Source organism: Parasteatoda tepidariorum, chromosome 9 (genome assembly GCF_043381705.1).
Source record: "Parasteatoda tepidariorum isolate YZ-2023 chromosome 9, CAS_Ptep_4.0, whole genome shotgun sequence".
Taxonomy (NCBI): domain Eukaryota; kingdom Metazoa; phylum Arthropoda; class Arachnida; order Araneae; family Theridiidae; genus Parasteatoda; species Parasteatoda tepidariorum.
Genome location: NC_092212.1, coordinates 6,615,373 through 6,634,225, shown reverse-complemented (window position 1 = coordinate 6,634,225; position 18,853 = coordinate 6,615,373). Strand labels below are relative to the sequence as shown.

At 29.2% G+C, this 18,853-nt stretch overlaps 2 long non-coding RNA genes across 2 annotated transcripts; one reads left to right on the top strand and one right to left on the bottom strand.

Annotated features, from left to right (window-relative positions):
* Nucleotides 1-428: 428 nt before the first annotated feature.
* On the top strand, nt 429-3,220 carry LOC107444197 (uncharacterized). Its single transcript, XR_011637726.1, has 2 exons — nt 429-487; nt 2,234-3,220. It is a non-coding gene; the product is annotated as an uncharacterized lncRNA (long non-coding RNA).
* Nucleotides 3,221-8,679: 5,459 nt separating this feature from the next.
* LOC139426510 (uncharacterized) lies at nt 8,680-18,787 on the bottom strand. Its single transcript, XR_011637821.1, has 3 exons — nt 17,651-18,787; nt 14,073-14,235; nt 8,680-10,654 (listed from the first exon to the last, which is right to left on the bottom strand). It is a non-coding gene; the product is annotated as an uncharacterized lncRNA (long non-coding RNA).
* Nucleotides 18,788-18,853: the final 66 nt, after the last annotated feature.

Below are 18,853 nucleotides of genomic sequence, written 5' to 3'. Positions count from 1 at the left end.
ACGTGAAGTTTTAAATTGCAATATGTAAATTGTTTTTTTAGACAACCTAATTTTGTTGTGCACATCCATGTGCAAATTGTTAAGTTTAAGTTCATATGCTTCAGAAAAGAGAGAAAACTACTAACAGAACGAGAAGTTACTGTAGATATGGCATAGTGTAGGCTACATGAATAATTATATAAAAGTTTAAATTGCTTTTATAAATTTTATTCACGTCATTAATTCTGATATGTATAAGAGTTTCGTATATAAAACACATTATTTCAGCAGGAACTAATCAAAACCAATTATTTTGATTCAGAACTATGTTATTTAAACGGAAGACTGTCTTATTATTTATCTATCAGAATAGAATGTTTATTATAATAAAATATATATATTTAAAAGAGCATTATTAATTAGTATACAATAATAAACATTAAATCCTTTTTTTTTTACCTTTCAGATGCACCCAAGGAGAATTAATGGTTGGATTTAGTCAAAAGAGGTAAATTAAATAAGTTTTTTTCCCCTTTATAATTAAAATAATTATTGCATCACAAAGCTTTCAAGTTATAAAATAAAAGAATTTATTATCAAAAATTTGTCATTAAGATATTTTTTTACTAAGAGTTTTTCATTTAGTTTAAATTAACATGCCTAATAAATTCTTTAAAGTAAAATTTTTGATATATAATACAATATTTGATAATATATTTCTACATTTTCCAACCTTACTAATTTTTGTTATTTTAACATTATCAATATCTTTGGTACCAAATAATATTTATCTCTCAATAATATTGTACTTAATAGTTATCATTGTGTATAATCATAATGTTATCTTTTTGATATATAGTATTATTGATAATGATTTCAATATTGTGGGATGTATGGTTATAATTATAGCCAGGATATTTTATTTAATACACCTAGGTGTGTTATTGTAGCTTATATTGACCCTTGAATGAAAATATGGCATTGTTTTTGTTTCTAGTGAATTTGTTAGTGAACTTGGTTGCATGGCCTTGGCAACGAATAAGTATCTTCAAATATCTGACATTAAAGTATTCAGACCTGATTTTTCCACCCGGCATTACTTGGACAGTTTAATATCTGTTGAATTAAGAAATTTTATCAGTTAAAGTTAAATTTCTAATATTTCTTTAAGTTATGTTACGTTTATAATCTCTAATAAATATAAATCAGTAACTATACATATTGACATAAAAATATATTACGTAGAGATTATTTCAGTAGTTTGACTTTTGTAAAAAAGTTATAATATAAATTAACTAATGATGAAAATGATTCTGCAGTGACGGTGGAAAATAATTTTGTGGTTAATATTATATTTTATAAAAATATTGTTAGTTGCAAAAAGCACTTTAAATTAAATAATAAGCATCATGAAAGCATATGAATGGATAAAATGAATTGATGAAAATATATTAATGAAATGTGCATGCATATTGTAAATATTGTTTGTTCATCATTGAAATAATTTCATTGTCTACTTTCAATTTATTGATTATATTGAATAGACATTTAAGTATACCCCATGAAAAATCCTAAAATTATGAACTTACAATGTCAGGAAACAAGCGATAAAATTTTATAATCCCTTTTCATGCAATCAAATGCAAAAACTATAAAGATAAAAGTATAAGCTATGAATTGATAATTGTTTTTTTAATAAAAGATATTGCAACGAATTAATTTATTCTAAAATACAGATGAACTATCTTGTGCTGTGAATGTTTACTATGTGCTTTTACATTTCAAGAATATATGATTTGACAATGCTTTTAGGAATTTCCTTTATTTATGTGTTTATTTATAATTTAAAACTGGCTTTACATTTTCCAAAGAATCATTTCAGTTATTTTATAATGAACTTTTGTCTTCCATGTAAGACTAAAGTCTAAAATATTCATTTTAGGAATAATTTATTTTATTAATTTCTTTGTATATACATTTAGAATATTTCTGAAAACTCTATTTATCCCTGGGGAAGTTTTTTTCTCCATACTTTTGATTTTATTTATTTTTTATTATAGAAAAAAACTTAGGTTTTAGCAAACCCTGTTTCCCCCTGACAAAAGTTTGCCGTAACTCCAACTTTTTGACTGTAGGTTTATCTAATACATACATAAAAAACTCTTATTTGAAATTCAGTTGCTTTTGTGTTTTCATAATGATAGTATTTTTAAAATGTACTGTAATTTAAGTTTGTGTTTTATTTTTATTTCAGGTTCTTGGAAAAGGTTTTGTAGGATGTGAGATTTCTCAACCCGTAGCGCATGCGTATGCTGAGCAGCACCCTCTGAATGGCGGATGGAACCGAATAAATAGACGGCAGTCGCGAGGCGTGTATGGTTATCTGCTAGTGTTAAACGTTAGCTCAGTTGTTGCTTATGTCTCGGCGAAAGAGCGAGATTTCAACAACTTACGGAGTCGAACGCAACAGTCAACGAACACCCGGAGTTATGGTCTTTGGTGCCATAGCATATCATAGACGATCTCAATTGCTACGAATTATGGGTCTTCTGAACAGCATCTAATACATTAGTGAAGTTCTATAGACCCAAGTTGTTCCCTTCCTTCAAGCCTTGCCAGGCTCTGTATTTCAACAGGGCAATGCCCACCCTCATATTACTAGGACTGTTAAATCCTTTCTTGCATCGCGGCATGTTCAGCTTCCTCCTTGGCCTGCGTATTCCCCGAATATGTCGCCGGTTGAACATGTGTGGGATTTCGTTGGTCGGCGTCTCGCTCGTGATCCTTGACCTGTTGCTTCTACGGGCGAACTTTGGGCATGCATACAAACAATATGAAATGCTCTTCCTCAGACAGACATTCAAATTATCAAGAACTTTTGGACATTTTAAAGTTTTAGTCTTAGATTTAGACATTTAAAAGTATTAGTCTAAGACTTGAATATTTAGTTCAAAATATTTTCAGATTTTAATAAAATAAAAATTTATTACTTAGTTTTTAATAATTTTATATATACTATAATTTTTTTTTTGAGAATCACTTTGCATAATTTTAAATCTGCAACAAGTATTTGAAACAACCTCTCCGCGCATGCGCGAACTGTCACGAGTGCTTTTGCAGAGCAGGTGATGTTTTCATGTTGAAGAGAACGGCAGCTTTCTCTTTTGCGGGAATTTTCTCCAATATCTACCTTTACCTTTTCTATGTTATCTTTGTGTCTAAATAAACTAATGAAAAGACACATGGTCCGTCATTTATTTACCTTTAATTTACGAATAACTTTCATCATTTCGATATCTCTAATATCTTAAACACAACCTGTAATATACTTGATTAAAAAATATATACCTTGGAAATAACAATTGACATTTTTAATGCAAAAGTGATTTAAAATATAAATTTTCACATTTTATACTTGAAATCACTTCTGTTTCTTCTCATTCATGCCTTGAAAATGGGCGACTATTTTTCAGCACTTGAAATGTGTAGACTATTTTTTCCTATTTGTATGTTTTGAAAAGAATGAAGTTTTTAATCCAGTAATACTTTATTGCTTGTTTCTAATGATTATTTAACCCGAATGATATGTATTCGTTTTGGAAAATTATCCGAAAGAGCTCCATTAATTAATGAAAATGTAAAGAATGTGTTTTGATTAATTTAAATAGCCTTAATAAAATTTGTGAAAAGGGGAAAAAATATCAAAATTCTGGAATGTCTATGATTGTAAAAAAAAAAAAAAAGCTATCAGAAACGGAAGTTACTATTCAGTAAGGCAGAATAAAAAAGTTTGTTCATAAACTTAAACAATCATCTTACATTTTATCAGTTTTTTCATCAAGCCCTACTCAGATGGGATACGCCAATTTATTTTTCTTCGTAAAAAATTACTTCAGGACCACTTACGATTGTTACAAATCTCCTCAATGTCCATAAACAGAATTAAGTATTATTATAAAATTAAATATAGTGAAATGTTTGGTGTATAATTGTTAAACTTGTGAACATTTAATATCTAGACTAGATTTCAATATAGTTAAAGCGTGACAATTTGGATAGTTCGGCTAGGAAAATTTAAATACTGCAAAATGGAAGAAAAAAAAAAGGATTATATAAAAAAAATAGCCGAACTGGATAGTTCGGCTAGGAAAATTTAAATATTGCAAAATGGAAGAAAAAAAAAAGATTATATAAAAAAAATAACATACAACCTCTTTTTGTTTATTATTTAATGCCAAAATTTTCTGTGTTCCATGTTATAAATTTTACTTAGAAAAAAATATCACACCATTATGAATTTGTCAATAATAATTAAAATTACAACTAATAAGCAAAGAGTCACTGCTTCAATACATAAAATCAGTAATTTTTTATTTTTCATAATTTTCGAAATTCTGATGACAAGCTATTGGGTTGGCACAATTCGGGATAATTTAGTTTTTGCAATATTTAAATAGAAAGTGATACAACTTTTTTCATATTTGAAGTTCTATTTCATTTGACAAAAAATTTTGGATTAAAATGGCAGATAATCAGGGACCATAAAAAAGGATATGGGGTCACGGAAAAAATCTTATTTGCACAAATAAAACATGTGGCAAGTTATGGATTAAGAAAAATAAAATTCTTGAAAGATAATTTAAAATTGAAACATTCCAGTTCACTATATATTTATTATCACTCAAGAAAAAGCCTGTTTAAAATTATTTAATTGTATTCTTATAATAAAGAGCAGAATGCTAGAAAGTTTTCTTTTCGAAAAACAGGTATTAATTTTGTTATTCATAATAAAAAATCTAAAAAACATCACCTAATTTTTTTACTAAATTTTTATTTCAAAAGCACTAATACAATATTCAATACCCACTGTGGATAATGAAACTATTATTTTATAAAAGAAACCTAATTGCTAAGCAATGTGAATAAACTTTTTCAGAAAATATTCTAAATAATAAAATGCAGTTTAAATAATGATGAAAACTAGAAGATGAAAGCAGAATTTGGAAATACAATTTTAATAAAATTACATAACAAAAAATATATCTTCATAAATAACAGAAAATAAAACCAAAATTATTTAATACTTGAAACAGTATACATTTGGATTTTTAAATGAGGTTTAAATAATGCTAGTGTCGACTACATGCAAATAATAATATAAGAAATAATTATATATTTTGATAACTGCAATTATTATCAATGGGAACTCAGTTCAAAGAACTTCTAGGATCTCAATTTTATGAACAATATATAACTAACTTAAACATTTTGTAATATGCCCAGGTGAAATAACTTAACTATTTTAAGTAAAATTCCATTAACTTAATGAATTGAGAGTAACCTGCATTCCTTTTTCCTTGCCTGGTCTCTCAATCATAGAACTAAACACTTAAATAATGCATATAGACAAAAAAGCTTATCTACATGTAGGGAGATAAAAAAGTAGCAGTAATTAACTTAATCTGCCAAATATAATTTTAAAAAATTCATTATCACTGAAACATTCTTCCCCTTGACTAATAATTTATATATTATATGCCTTTTAGTAAGCAGACTTATAGCCACAGTAGAAATAATATTTAATGGAAATTTTTGAAAAAGTATACAAGATAAAGCAACGAGGCAAACATTTTGCAATATACAGTTAAAATCAATTTAAGTGAATTTGGATGCATCGAAGAAGTATGTCAAAACAAAATCCACCATATTTGTTTTTAAGAAACTTTTGTACCAGATAAAACAATGAGGAAAAAAATTATGGGAATTCCAAGGCAATAATTCAAATTAAAATCATAGAGTGTCAAACGAATAAAATCTGTGGGGAGTGGAGTTACAGACCATGTCAACCGTCATCTATGAAAAGGTACCCCGACATAGAATCGAGTTAACATGTCTTATATACTAGTGAATTGTAGTTGTAATTTTGTAGTGGTAGATACGCTACAGTACTCACCCANGTACTAGTTGTAAGAAAATAATTTAAGATGAATTATGATTTTTAAACAAATTAAATAACAACATTTGATAACATAAAGACTATAACATTTTGGCTGGATAAAAATCTTTAAAAAAATAATCCGACCCATCAAATAGAAAGCTGTCTGCGAAAATGTAGCTGAAAATTAAAAAAAGAAAGAAAGTGAATATTCATTGAAGGCACAAAAGAAAAATATAAACCAATAAACAATTTTTTTTAAATTTAATAATTTGAATGAATCAGTTATGACATGGCGATAATGATTCTATCACAGAGGTATCTGATTCATGTATAAATATATTCAAACTTAAATTTATTTACAAGAATACCAATATTGCTTTAATTAAGAAATTTTATGTTTCAGAAGATAGGTACTAGTTGTAAGAAAATAATTTAAGATGAATTATGATTTTTAAACAAATTAAATAACAACATTTGATAACATAAAGACTATAACATTTTGGCTGGATAAAAATCTTTAAAAAAATAATCCGACCCATCAAATAGAAAGCTGTCTGCGAAAATGTAGCTGAAAATTAAAAAAAGAAAGAAAGTGAATATTCATTGAAGGCACAAAAGAAAAATATAAACCAATAAACAATTTTTTTTAAATTTAATAATTTGAATGAATCAGTTATGACATGGCGATAATGATTCTATCACAGAGGTATCTGATTCATGTATAAATATATTCAAACTTAAATTTATTTACAAGAATACCAATATTGCTTTAATTAAGAAATTTTATGTTTCAGAAGATAGGTACTAGTTGTAAGAAAATAATTTAAGATGAATTATGATTTTTAAACAAATTAAATAACAACATTTGATAACATAAAGACTATAACATTTTGGCTGGATAAAAATCTTTAAAAAAATAATCCGACCCATCAAATAGAAAGCTGTCTGCGAAAATGTAGCTGAAAATTAAAAAAAGAAAGAAAGTGAATATTCATTGAAGGCACAAAAGAAAAATATAAACCAATAAACAATTTTTTTTAAATTTAATAATTTGAATGAATCAGTTATGACATGGCGATAATGATTCTATCACAGAGGTATCTGATTCATGTATAAATATATTCAAACTTAAATTTATTTACAAGAATACCAATATTGCTTTAATTAAGAAATTTTATGTTTCAGAAGATAGGTACTAGTTGTAAGAAAATAATTTAAGATGAATTATGATTTTTAAACAAATTAAATAACAACATTTGATAACATAAAGACTATAACATTTTTGACACTAATGAAAATGAAGAATATTTTGTTAGAAATATTTATTTTCAAGAAAAGAATAATATTGTTACTTATCAATCTTTGGAGTCAGAAAAACACTTACCACAATATCTCTATAATGTATCTATTATCTATAATTAAGCACCACAAATAATTTGGTTACTCATTTACTGCACTTGTAATATAAAAGTACCATAATTCATTCAGGCATTAGCATTAAAATGAGATCATGAAATTTGTCCCTGGTATCCCCACACCTCTGTATGCATTTGAAATGGATATATTTAAACCAAGTGTTAGTCTTTTCTTTTTTTCAACAATTATGCTTTGAAACAAATTTAAAATTATCAATTTAATTACATTGTAAAAATGAAAGGTGTTTTAAGATTAAGTTGTACATGTTGTAAGATGCTACATCATTATAAATGTTTCGTTTATTTACTAACTCTCCCTATTTTTTTTTTCTTCAATTAGGATATTAACTAAAAGTTATTAAATAGATTTATTTATTTAAATTATTAAAAGAATCAAAAAAACACTGCCGAAAACTTAAGTCAGTTTAAAAGATTAAGTTTTTGATTTATTTTAAAAGTAATTCTATTAATAAAAAATCAGCTTAAGTAATGAAGGATATATTTAAAAGATAGAAAATAAATATGTGTATGCCAATTGTGGCATCACAATCATAACATTTTGCATTTAATATTATCAAAACTTACATTATATACAATCCAAATATACTCATCATACAAGATAAATTCAATTTAATAAGAAATGCTCAATTAAAAATTTGTATAGTTTATTAATAAATACAAATTTAGTCTGGCATTTTTTAAATACTTTAGTAAACAAAAATTAAATACGTCTGTCAGACATTCAGGGTTGTCTCTGAGACATCTAAAAGAATATCCAGAAACTAAATATAACACATCTAAACGATGTGAGAGAGATATCAATGTTAAACTTAGGATATCCCTTGGATAACTGCGGTAGGTCAAAGATATCTGTCAGATGTCTCTTGGATATGCAGCAGACATCAATATCCAAATATCTGCTAGACATCACACAGATACCACCCCTGTATTTCCGTTGGATATTTCATGGATATTCAGACGTCTTGGGGATCTCTGGTGGATATGGCAATATCCAGTTTGTTTTTTTATCCAAGAGCTATCTCAAAGATTTGTTGTGGATATTTGTGGCTGTGTGGGAACGTACGGAAGCTGAAACAATCTATAGAACGTTTTGTACTCTGACTTATTAGTAAACCAAATAATTTAAAGTGCCTTAAGACTTGTTCTCTACAATGCAGAGTAAAACAATTTTGAATGAAGAAAGTTTCTGTAATTTTTTGGGTACATGTTAGATTTCTTATGGAAATGAGAGTTCGTGCTCAAGTATGCATACAAGATCATTGGTTAGCGCGATTCTTATAACCTAACCCACCACAAATATACCGTTATATAATAAAAGACCAAAAATAAAATAAACATAAGTTTTATTTCTGCTTAAAACAAAAGGACAAATTACAAAGTTACAATTTTTAAAAGACACAAATAATTGCACATTCAACACAAAATACTGAATAGTCTCTCTAAAATAGTCCTCTTTGATGCGCGTCAAGGAATAGAAGATGGAGCTCAGCGAGGAGCAGAAGATGGAGCTCAGCAAGGAGCAGAAGATGGAGCTCAGCGAGGAGCAGAAGATGGAGCTCAGCGAGGAGCAGAAGATGGAGCTCAGCGAGGAGCAAAGGAAGAAGCTAGCAAAGATCAGAGGAGCAAGCTCAGCAAGGAGCAAGCTCAGAGAGGAGCAGAAGATGGAGCTCAGCACAGAGCAGAGGAGGAAGCTCAGCTAAGAGCAGAGGAGGAAGAAGGTCAGCTAAGAGCTGAGGAGGAAGCTCAGCTAAGAGCTGAAGAAGAAGCTAAGCAGAGCTGAGCAGAAGAAGAAGCTAAGCAGAAGAAGAAGCTAAGCAGAGCTGAGCAGAGCAGAAGGAGACGATCGTCAAAGAGTAAAAAAAAAAGGACGATCGCCAAAGAGCAAGCTCAAAGAGCAGGAGGACAATTTTCAACGAGTAGAAAGACGCACGTCAAAGAGGACGCTCTTAAACCAAAGAAACTGGACGAGCTACTTTTGGCATAGCTAAAATAGAATGAAAATTTGAATTCCCTGACGTGGAATAAAAATTTGAAATGTTGTTACTTAAGCAACATTAATGGCAATAGAATAAATCTTGTAAATGGATATGAAAAAAGAATACAATATAACATAGAATCCATCAAGATTTATATAAAATTTTACTTATGTACACAAACAAAATATGAAAAACTAAAACTACAAAATAGAAATAAAAACATTTTTATTAAAATTTTCAGGAATGTTAACATACTTGAGATCAATAAAAGTTTAAGCATTGAAACAATCTCACACTCTGCAGCTCATAAAAGAATTAAATACATACTAATAAAAGCTACTTATAAGCCAGGGGCAAAAAAAAGCATTTTAAATCTTCCAGCCATAAAGCATTTAGCCATTAAGTCAACTATCAACATTTAGAAGTATGCAAAGTCTAATAACTACTGCCTCAATACGACAAATTCTTTTTTTTTAAGAATCAGACATGCAAAAGCTATTGTGAAACAAAAATCTGAAGTTAGTGCAATAACATAATTTGCAGAAACATGTTTGCCAAATTTTCAATCAAACTACTATACTAACTACAAAATGAACTAAAAGGAATCATACTCAGTAATTTTACTTTAAGTTTAGACTCTTTTGTTAGATCTTTGTTACTACTTATTGAACTTTTAATTGAAACCATTTCTCACTAAGAGCCAATCTGATGAATTATAATTTTGCCCAAAACTGTAATTTGGTTTCATATTTATTTACTTAAGATTTTAAATAAAAGTGTTTTACTAATTTCAAAAGCACTTAAACATTAAAAATAAGGTAACAATCCTTTAATTTTTTAAAAAAATCCATCTCCATTAAGGATTGAGGCAGCAAAATAAACCAAAGCAGATAGTAAACACTTCTTAATTGTACTGATTGGCAACTTTTCTGCACTATTTAAAAAAGATTTAAGGTATTTTTGAACCACCCTACTGCTTGTAACTATTAATAAAATCTATAACTACTAATAAACAAAAGCTTAACTATCAAATAAATTACTATCATAGAGCAACTTTGAATAACATAAATATTATCAACATTCACCACAACAGTGACTATACATATTTTCATGAAGCATAGAAGACCTAATTCTTGTGTTAAACATCACACTTTGAGAACATCAGAGTTGAAGATGGACGCATTCAAACACCAATTATGAATTTTAAAAAACACAACACTCAAGTTCAGTGGATAGTGAGAGATTCAATGTAAGCTTTGTAGACAACACTGTACATGCTACGACTTTCAGTTTCACATCCTGGAAATATTCTCTCAAAATCGAATCTAAAAAATATCAAGAAAAAGTTCATTTATAAAGAATACAAGAAAAAATTCAAAATTTTTTTAAATTTAATAACTTTAAATATATACAATAAAAAGATAAATAAATGCTTTGGTAGTTGAAGATGCATAATTTCTAAAAACTGCTAAATTAGGTTGCAAACAGCTAAATATTAGAATTAAAACATTGATAGAAGAAACAGTAACTAAGATAGGGGTTTCCAACTTACAAGAGGCCGGGGGCCACAATTAAAAACACCAATCAAATGGCGGGCCGCAACTTTATCAAAATTTTATATAGGATTCTGTCATGTTTGAAGGAACATTAAATATCACTGTCAGATTTTTATCAAGTTGTACAAAACAAAAGTATTGAATTACAAATTAAAATAAGAAGTAGATTTTTAAAAAAGAATTTAATTGCATATTAAAAAATTCTGGCTACAATAACTTTAATTGTGCACCTATTTATTAAACAATTAATGTGCAACAGATATCAAATTGTTAAGATATAAAACAAAAGTATTTAAAACCCATATAGATTTTTTACGAAAATTGTCCTAAAAAAATTACAATATATTTTATTTCGCGGGCCACAAAAAAAAGGGTTCCCGGGCTGCCAGTTGGTAACAACTGAACTAAATTATCCGATTCTACACTTGAACATTATTTTCAGTGTACAATCATCAATAGGACCACGGCCCAAGGTGGGAACATTTCTTCATGCAGTTTTCTTTGCCGTAAGATTTATTTTTCTAAAATATCATGAATTCTCACACTATTAGATTTGCAATCTCACTGATAAATTGTTTGTCGTAATTTCTAAAATAAAACAAGTAACACTTATCTAATCAATGGCAATTTTTCTAGTTATTCGAAGAACAAAAATCAACACATCTCAAACTCAGGACTGACAAGTTGTTATAATTTTCACAAGCATCCAACGGAGATTTTTACAATTACAGTGAAACCTCCTGTTATGGACACTCCTACAAAACGGACGCCTCTCAATACGGACATACTTTTAATTCCCCGGGAATCTTCTATGAATAAACCATTACACACATTCTCCGCAAAGCGGACACTCCCGTAACCGGACGCGGACAGTCATTTTGGTCCTGAAACGTTGTTTTTTATCTCCACAAACCGGACACTACTTTTTCTAAATAAATTACAAGCTAAAAAAATTCAACTTTTCACCATTTTTAAAGCATGTAAATAAAACTTTTTGCCTTATCCATAACTAAAAATATTGTTAAGCTATTTCACCACCGAAAAATCAATCTTTCTCCTGTCACCTTGCCTTATCTTTGTAAAGAAAGGAGAGAAAATGGTACTGCACTCCTGAAATAATTCTGACATCGGCATCTTTTGATCTTTTCATCTGGACCACACAGGTTATGAGACCCCTCAAGTTGAAATGACTTCTCTCAATGCTTCTTCCCCATTGAAAATTTCTTTAATTTTCTTATCAATTTGAAGACTGTATTTAACACAACTGGGGTAAAAAAAAGAGAACAGAAGTATAATCTTTGAGGTGTTTATATAAATGAAACATTTATTCAGACACTTGATAGCTGATCAATTGTGAATAATCATCTCCATAGGTCCTCATGACTTACAGGTATGCATTACTTTTTTTTCTGTGAATCATGGGAGGTTTATTTTCCAAGAAGGTATTAACCATGTTCCCTATCAAATGATAAGTAGGTGTAAGGGGATGTGAACCTAATAATTGAAACGGACTGAGGACAGTACGCTCCTATTTGGTATCATATGTCTAACTTGAGTATCTATGCTAATAGGAAAATTATATTTATTTATCTGTAGCTACATCCAGAATTATGTATTTATATCAAACTTCTTTATATATTCTTTTTTTATCTTTCTTATTGTTTAAATAAATATTCTTGTAGATATTTACAGTATCGTTGTAGATATTATTTAATTATTTCTACATCTTTGAGATTATTCTAAAAACAATTTACGGTGTTAAATTTCGTTATTAGGGTACCCTTCCCGTAAACGGACAACTCTCATAAACGGACAAAGTTTTTGGTCCCATGAATGTCCGCTTAACGGAGGTTTCACTGTATTTAGATTAGCAAAAAGAAAACTGACACGTTATAACTTTAATTTTTTTAAAATTTCAAACCAATAAATAGAAAGGAGTCATTGAAAAATTTAAATGCCTAAAAAATTAACTTGGTGTTTTGGAATCAACAGTGGTCAAGGTATGTTTATGGTCTCAAATGGTCATATGGGGTGGTTTTGAAATAAGTGGAACAGAACTAAAGGGCCTGCATTTAAATTTGTAAAACTTGAAAAATACGAAAATTTATCATATTATATATTATATACAGTGAAACATAATACCACTTCTATGAATATTTTTCCGCATTCAATTGAGCAAACAAAATAGGATAATTTTCATTTACCTCTATTAATAATTCAAAAGAGAGAAAATAAACATTATGTCACTTTATTTCCTTCTAACCTTTAATGTCACATTCATTATGCTTATAACAAGCAAACCTGTGAGTGGCGACAAGCCTTACACAAAAAACAATTTTCTGCTATTTTTTAAGAAACCTGCTTGCCACTTCAAAAGAAGGCTCTTTTAAATGATCACATATATTATAACCTTTTTGACAGCTCACAATTGAAATTAACATTCAATTCTATCAATGACCTTAAAAACTGCTACTGCACTTCATTTTACTTTTTAATGCTATTTTATGTGTGGTCTTCCTTATGAAAACAAGCTCAACGTAACAGTGATTCCATCTGTTATTGGGAATTATCCTTAAAATGAATTCAAATTTTATTAATTTATTGTTTACAAATTGGCTTTATCTTTGGCCTCAATTTACCTGTAACTCTAAACAATTCAAAAAATGGCCAGCTTATCACCAAAGATACCTAGTAACTTATTAAACTACTTAGTTTATTATTTTTGTCTGATTTAATATTATTGTTGCATTAAATAACAATGCTGTATATAATGAAAAACTTGGAAAACTGAAAAATGTTAAATCCAGTTGCTTACTAAATCCAAATTAAAATTTCATTAAAACAAAATTAAAATGCAAAAAACAATTGTTTCATTTTATTTTTCAATTACAAAGTGAAACACGTCTGTTTTTGTTCTTTAAGAGTCTTTCGATTTAAACTTTTTTTAACAGATAAAACTTTTATCTTGAACATTTTAAACAGCTGAATAAAAAGCGCACTTTAAAAAATAAAAAAAAATAGATAATTAGATATGCAACTTTGAAATTAATACTTCATCAAACTAGGAAATTATTCCCAGAAATTATTAATCAACTAAAGGTCGGAACATATTCATTCTGGGACAACTTTTCCTGTGAAAAAACTTCCCATCTTTGATTAGAAAGAAAAAAAAGTACTACTTGCATACCTACACCAATATCGATATCTTGCTCATCAATTTCATCACACATCTTATCTCTGTCACTTGAAATAGGTTTCTCAGGGAGGGGCAACTGGGTGACATTTATTTTTCTTCGCCCTAATGAATTAAATGACTCTTGACCAACCTCTTCATACTGTTCATTATTAACCTGAAAATCATGACACTTTGTAAATAAAACATAATTTATTATAAATTCTAAATGATTCATAACAATAATATTTATAATATGGGCAATTCCACCAAAAGAAAACCAAACAGTCGCCATTTCGAACTTCACCAATATTTATACATGACAAATATTTTTCAAAGCTTAAAACAGAATACCTGGAGTGGAAATTTTGATCGCAAATTAACACCAAGAGGTAAAAAATTTAAAAAAGACCATCTTGAATAATGTTTGATTTAATGATTGGATCTTCACCTTCTATGACTCATTCTTGATGGTTCAAGGGGGTGACCTCAAATATGCTAATTAGTTAGTGCAGACAATATTTTAAGTTACGAAATCAGTCGCAAAAACATACTTTCACTGCATAAACATCTTTCTTTTGATGGTTTCTAATTTCTGACCCCCAATATATAGGAGGTAGCGGCAATCTGGGGAATATAGTCCCAAATATTTTGTCAAGAGAGCCCTCCAAAGTAATTTCAATTTCTGCGTATTTCAAGATATCTCGAGAACTTTCAAAGTGAATTTAAAAATCTTTATAGACGTAATTATAAAATTCGTTTAGCAAAAGATAATTCTATGCACACAAAAAACATTTAGTAAATATTTATTATTTTATTCAAGAATTGTCGAAAAGTTTTTGTAAGGTATAAAACTTTTTGCACCATTTTAAAGAATGTAATTTTATATAGCAAAGAGCAAAATTTGAGTAAAATCTGTCAAATAGTTCCAGAGAAATCTAATTTCAAATATCTGACATTTTTGAAATTCAATTCCTCAGGAACTATACAGCAGATTTCGCTCATATTTTGTATTTTGCTAGATAAAATTATTTTCTTCAAAAATATGCTAAATGGTATACTTACAATTCAAAATTTTTTTGACTATTTCTTTACAAAATAATGAAAAGACATTTACTAACATTTAATTTTTGCATGGAATATTGTCTGGATAAACAAATTTTAGAATTGTGTGCAAAAATTTTCCAATTTGCTTTAAAATTTCTCGAAATATGACGAAAAATGCAAAAAATTAAATTAACATTAAGGTGTCCAAACTTCGGATCACTCTTCTGACCTAAGATTTCCCCACATGGCAGCTACCCTTAAAATATTGCATACACAAATTAATATATTTAAAGTCACCCCATCAATTCATTAAGAATGAAAACCAGAACGTGAAGATTGGAGTTGTGGTGGTCCTTTTTTGGGGAAGGGTGACGAACTGTACTAATTCCTAAAATAATTATACCAGCTTACTTAACATTAAGAAATTTTCCTAAATTTTGAAAGTTAGAAAATTTTATATGGCTGCATGATAGGCATCTGGCACTTATAGAGGTTTGTTCAAGTTATTCTTATTAGGCCTACAAAGAGTGAATTAAAACAGAAGATTATTTCATAACATTTATAAAATAGAACAAAAATAAGTTGTTTTTTTAAAAAATGAATTATAACTTTGCCACTGAGTCATGATAACTCAAGAAGGGTATAAAGCTAGAGCACAATATCCTCAAAGGCAGAATGCTCATGAATTAGATTCCCTTTCCAAGGGAGGTTTTTCTTACCAAGTAACACAAATGTTGGTCAGTTACATGAAAAAGTACACGGCAAAGGCCACTTTGTTTTAATTTTTGAACCAAGAATTCCCTAGTCATCTGGGCTGAACTCAAAATTTTATGGCAACATAGTAGTTATAAAGTCAAAATTAGGTCAGCTGTTAAATGTCGCTTAAGAAATAAAATAAATTGGTTTTATTATCTAAATAATAGTGGATAGTTACACACTGTTGGTTTTGAAACTTTTTCCTTTTGTACAATTACAGGTATGAGTTGGCCACTAGTTTTTGGAGCTATAGCCAAAACAAACATCAATATTATCCTTTTTCTTTAAATATGGAAAATAAAGTATATTAACAATTGAATATTAAATTATAAAACTTCATTTTCATAACAAAACTTAAACTATTTCATTAATAATATAAAATGTACAGAATTCTACTCTCAATTTTTTTTTTCTTTTTAAATAAAAAAAAGGTAAAAGGGCAAATTGTTTCTATTAAAATTCAAATTACAACAAAAATTTAATGTAATTTTGATCAGGGGGAAACTTCTGCATTTATACTTGAGGCAAATCAATTACAAAAGGTTTAGCTACAATTGGGCAGTGACCAAGGAGGAACTTTAAAAAAACTTAAAGGGACTCAGCCTTGGGCAAACCATTGCATATTTTTTAAAAATTTTGCAAACACAAGAACTTTTGTTGTCTTAATGAATATAGTTTACACAAACAGTTAGGATATAAAAATATCCATGTGGAAGTGGTAATAAGATAACTGAATTTTGAATCCCAAAACACTACATTTTTGCCCTGGTTCATGCTAAAAGAAATCACCAAGGCAACAAGCTAGTCTGACAAGTTATGCCTTGAATAAATTTTAAAAAAGTATTAACCTTTTATGTTTACTAGGTCCTACTAATATCTACTATTATCTTTGTACCTTCTGTCTTTACTAGCTTTACCTTCGTACCTTTCATTTTTACTTTTACTGCTAACGTTTTAGATTCTATTATTTTAGTGCCCCTGCCCAGTTTTAGTAAGAACTGAGCCATTATTTTAGCATAAGTACATAAACAGAAATCTATTCACCACAAATATGAGCTAATTTCAGTTGACTTAATTACATTTAAAATTCTTACAATTTTAATTCAATGATAATGTTAAACAAGATTCAACAAATTTAAATTAATTCACTAGATGACCAAAACTTACTATGTTTATTTAAAAACTTAACAGCTGCACACGACAATTCAATGCTAAACACAAAAGAATAAAGCTTAAAATGAATGCTAAGCAACATTCACAGTCATTAAATTAAGTCGGATGATAAACGAATAAATAAAATAAGAAGTGAAGAAATGGCTATTTTATATCAAGATTTTGGAACCAGCACATACATAAAATAAAATTTTCTTAAAAGCAATTCTAATTAAAATCCCCCCCGCTATTTTCTGTGAAAGAACACAAAAAAATCGCGAAAATGAAATGGATACCAGGTTGCTAACTTTTACCGAAATATACGCTCACATCAATTCAAAAAATATTGTAGTCAAGGCTTAACATTTCATTAATGAGAAAGACTTTCAATAAGTAATGTTTACTCATGTAAATTGTAACTTGCACTAAAGGATAAACAAAACTCATAAGAGACTGCGCGATGAAAAAATAAATAAAGTCACATATCCTCCTAACTTCGAAATGGAAAAAAAAATAATAATGCAAGAAAAAGTTAATATCTATTGTACACACATGAATTTCGAGAAACATTCTAAAAATAAAGCTTATTAATTTTTTAGAAACAAGTTTAAAAAAAAAAATTATAAGAATTTACTTACTGCAAATCGACGAAGGTTTTAGCGTTTCTAGTAATAAATGTAAATATTATAAATAAGCATAATCTTTCAAATTCTAACACGGTAGCTAAAATGGATTTGATAACGCCCACATCACGTTTGATAAGGCGGATATTGAGGATGTCACGGTGGCTACTTTAGCCTGGGGTTAATGAGGCGTCTAGACACTGCTAGATGATGATGTGGGGGGGGGGGACTGTTGACTGTTGATGATGATGTGGGGGGATCTCTGCTACTCGCTTTTATCCCCCTTGCTGTAAGGTGTATTTTTGTGAGTTGAGTTGTTGATGCTGAAGATGATGACGATGAGGTGATGAGAGTGTACGCTGTTCTTGAAGAAGCGAAACAAGTTTACAGTAGAGATCAAAATTAAATATTTTCCAAAACACTTTTGGAGAGGAAGATTAGAAAAAATTAAAAACTAGCATTTGGTGGTTCCAATACTTTTGGAGAAACACGTTCATCAAAACAAAAAAATAAGAAAAACATACTCTTTTTCCCAGGCGCTCAGAGAGGCTTAAACTAAAACTTAAAAATTAGTAACTGCATTTAATTATGGATTTGAAAACTGGAGGCTAGAAACGCTTAGTTGAAATTAAAAAATCCACTAAATTTTTGAGAAGATTATCGTATTGGTTATAACTAAGAAGACGGTGAAGGGAGAGTGGAAAAACTCCGATTGAGGCGCGCAGTGTTTGTCTCTGATGCTCGAACTTTTTGCATTCAAAGAGGAGGTGGATAGCAGATTCTGGAAGTTGACAATGGTCGCACAAAGGGGAGTCTACGAGCCCTATTTTTGCATAAATTTCGTTAAGTTGGATTGTGTTGCTTCGGAGACGCGAGATTAAGATATCGTATTTTCGGTTTGGGAGTTGATTGAGGGAAGTTTTATTAACAGGGTGATCAAAGGGGAAACGCTTGTGGTATTTTGAATTAGTCCGGAGGTTACTGAGTTCGCGGTTTGAGTCTAAAACTGCTGAATATGACAAGTCTTCAGGTGAGATAAAAGAGATGGCTCGAGGGGCATTGGTGGCGTGTTTGGCCAGCTTATCAGCGGTTTCATTGGGGGGGATGCCAACGTGTGCTGGTGTCCAGGCGATCGTGATTGATTTCACTTTTGCACTTGCTGAAACTATCTTGTTTTGTAAGAGGAGGATGCTGTGAGGGGATTTATGGGTGGCTGAG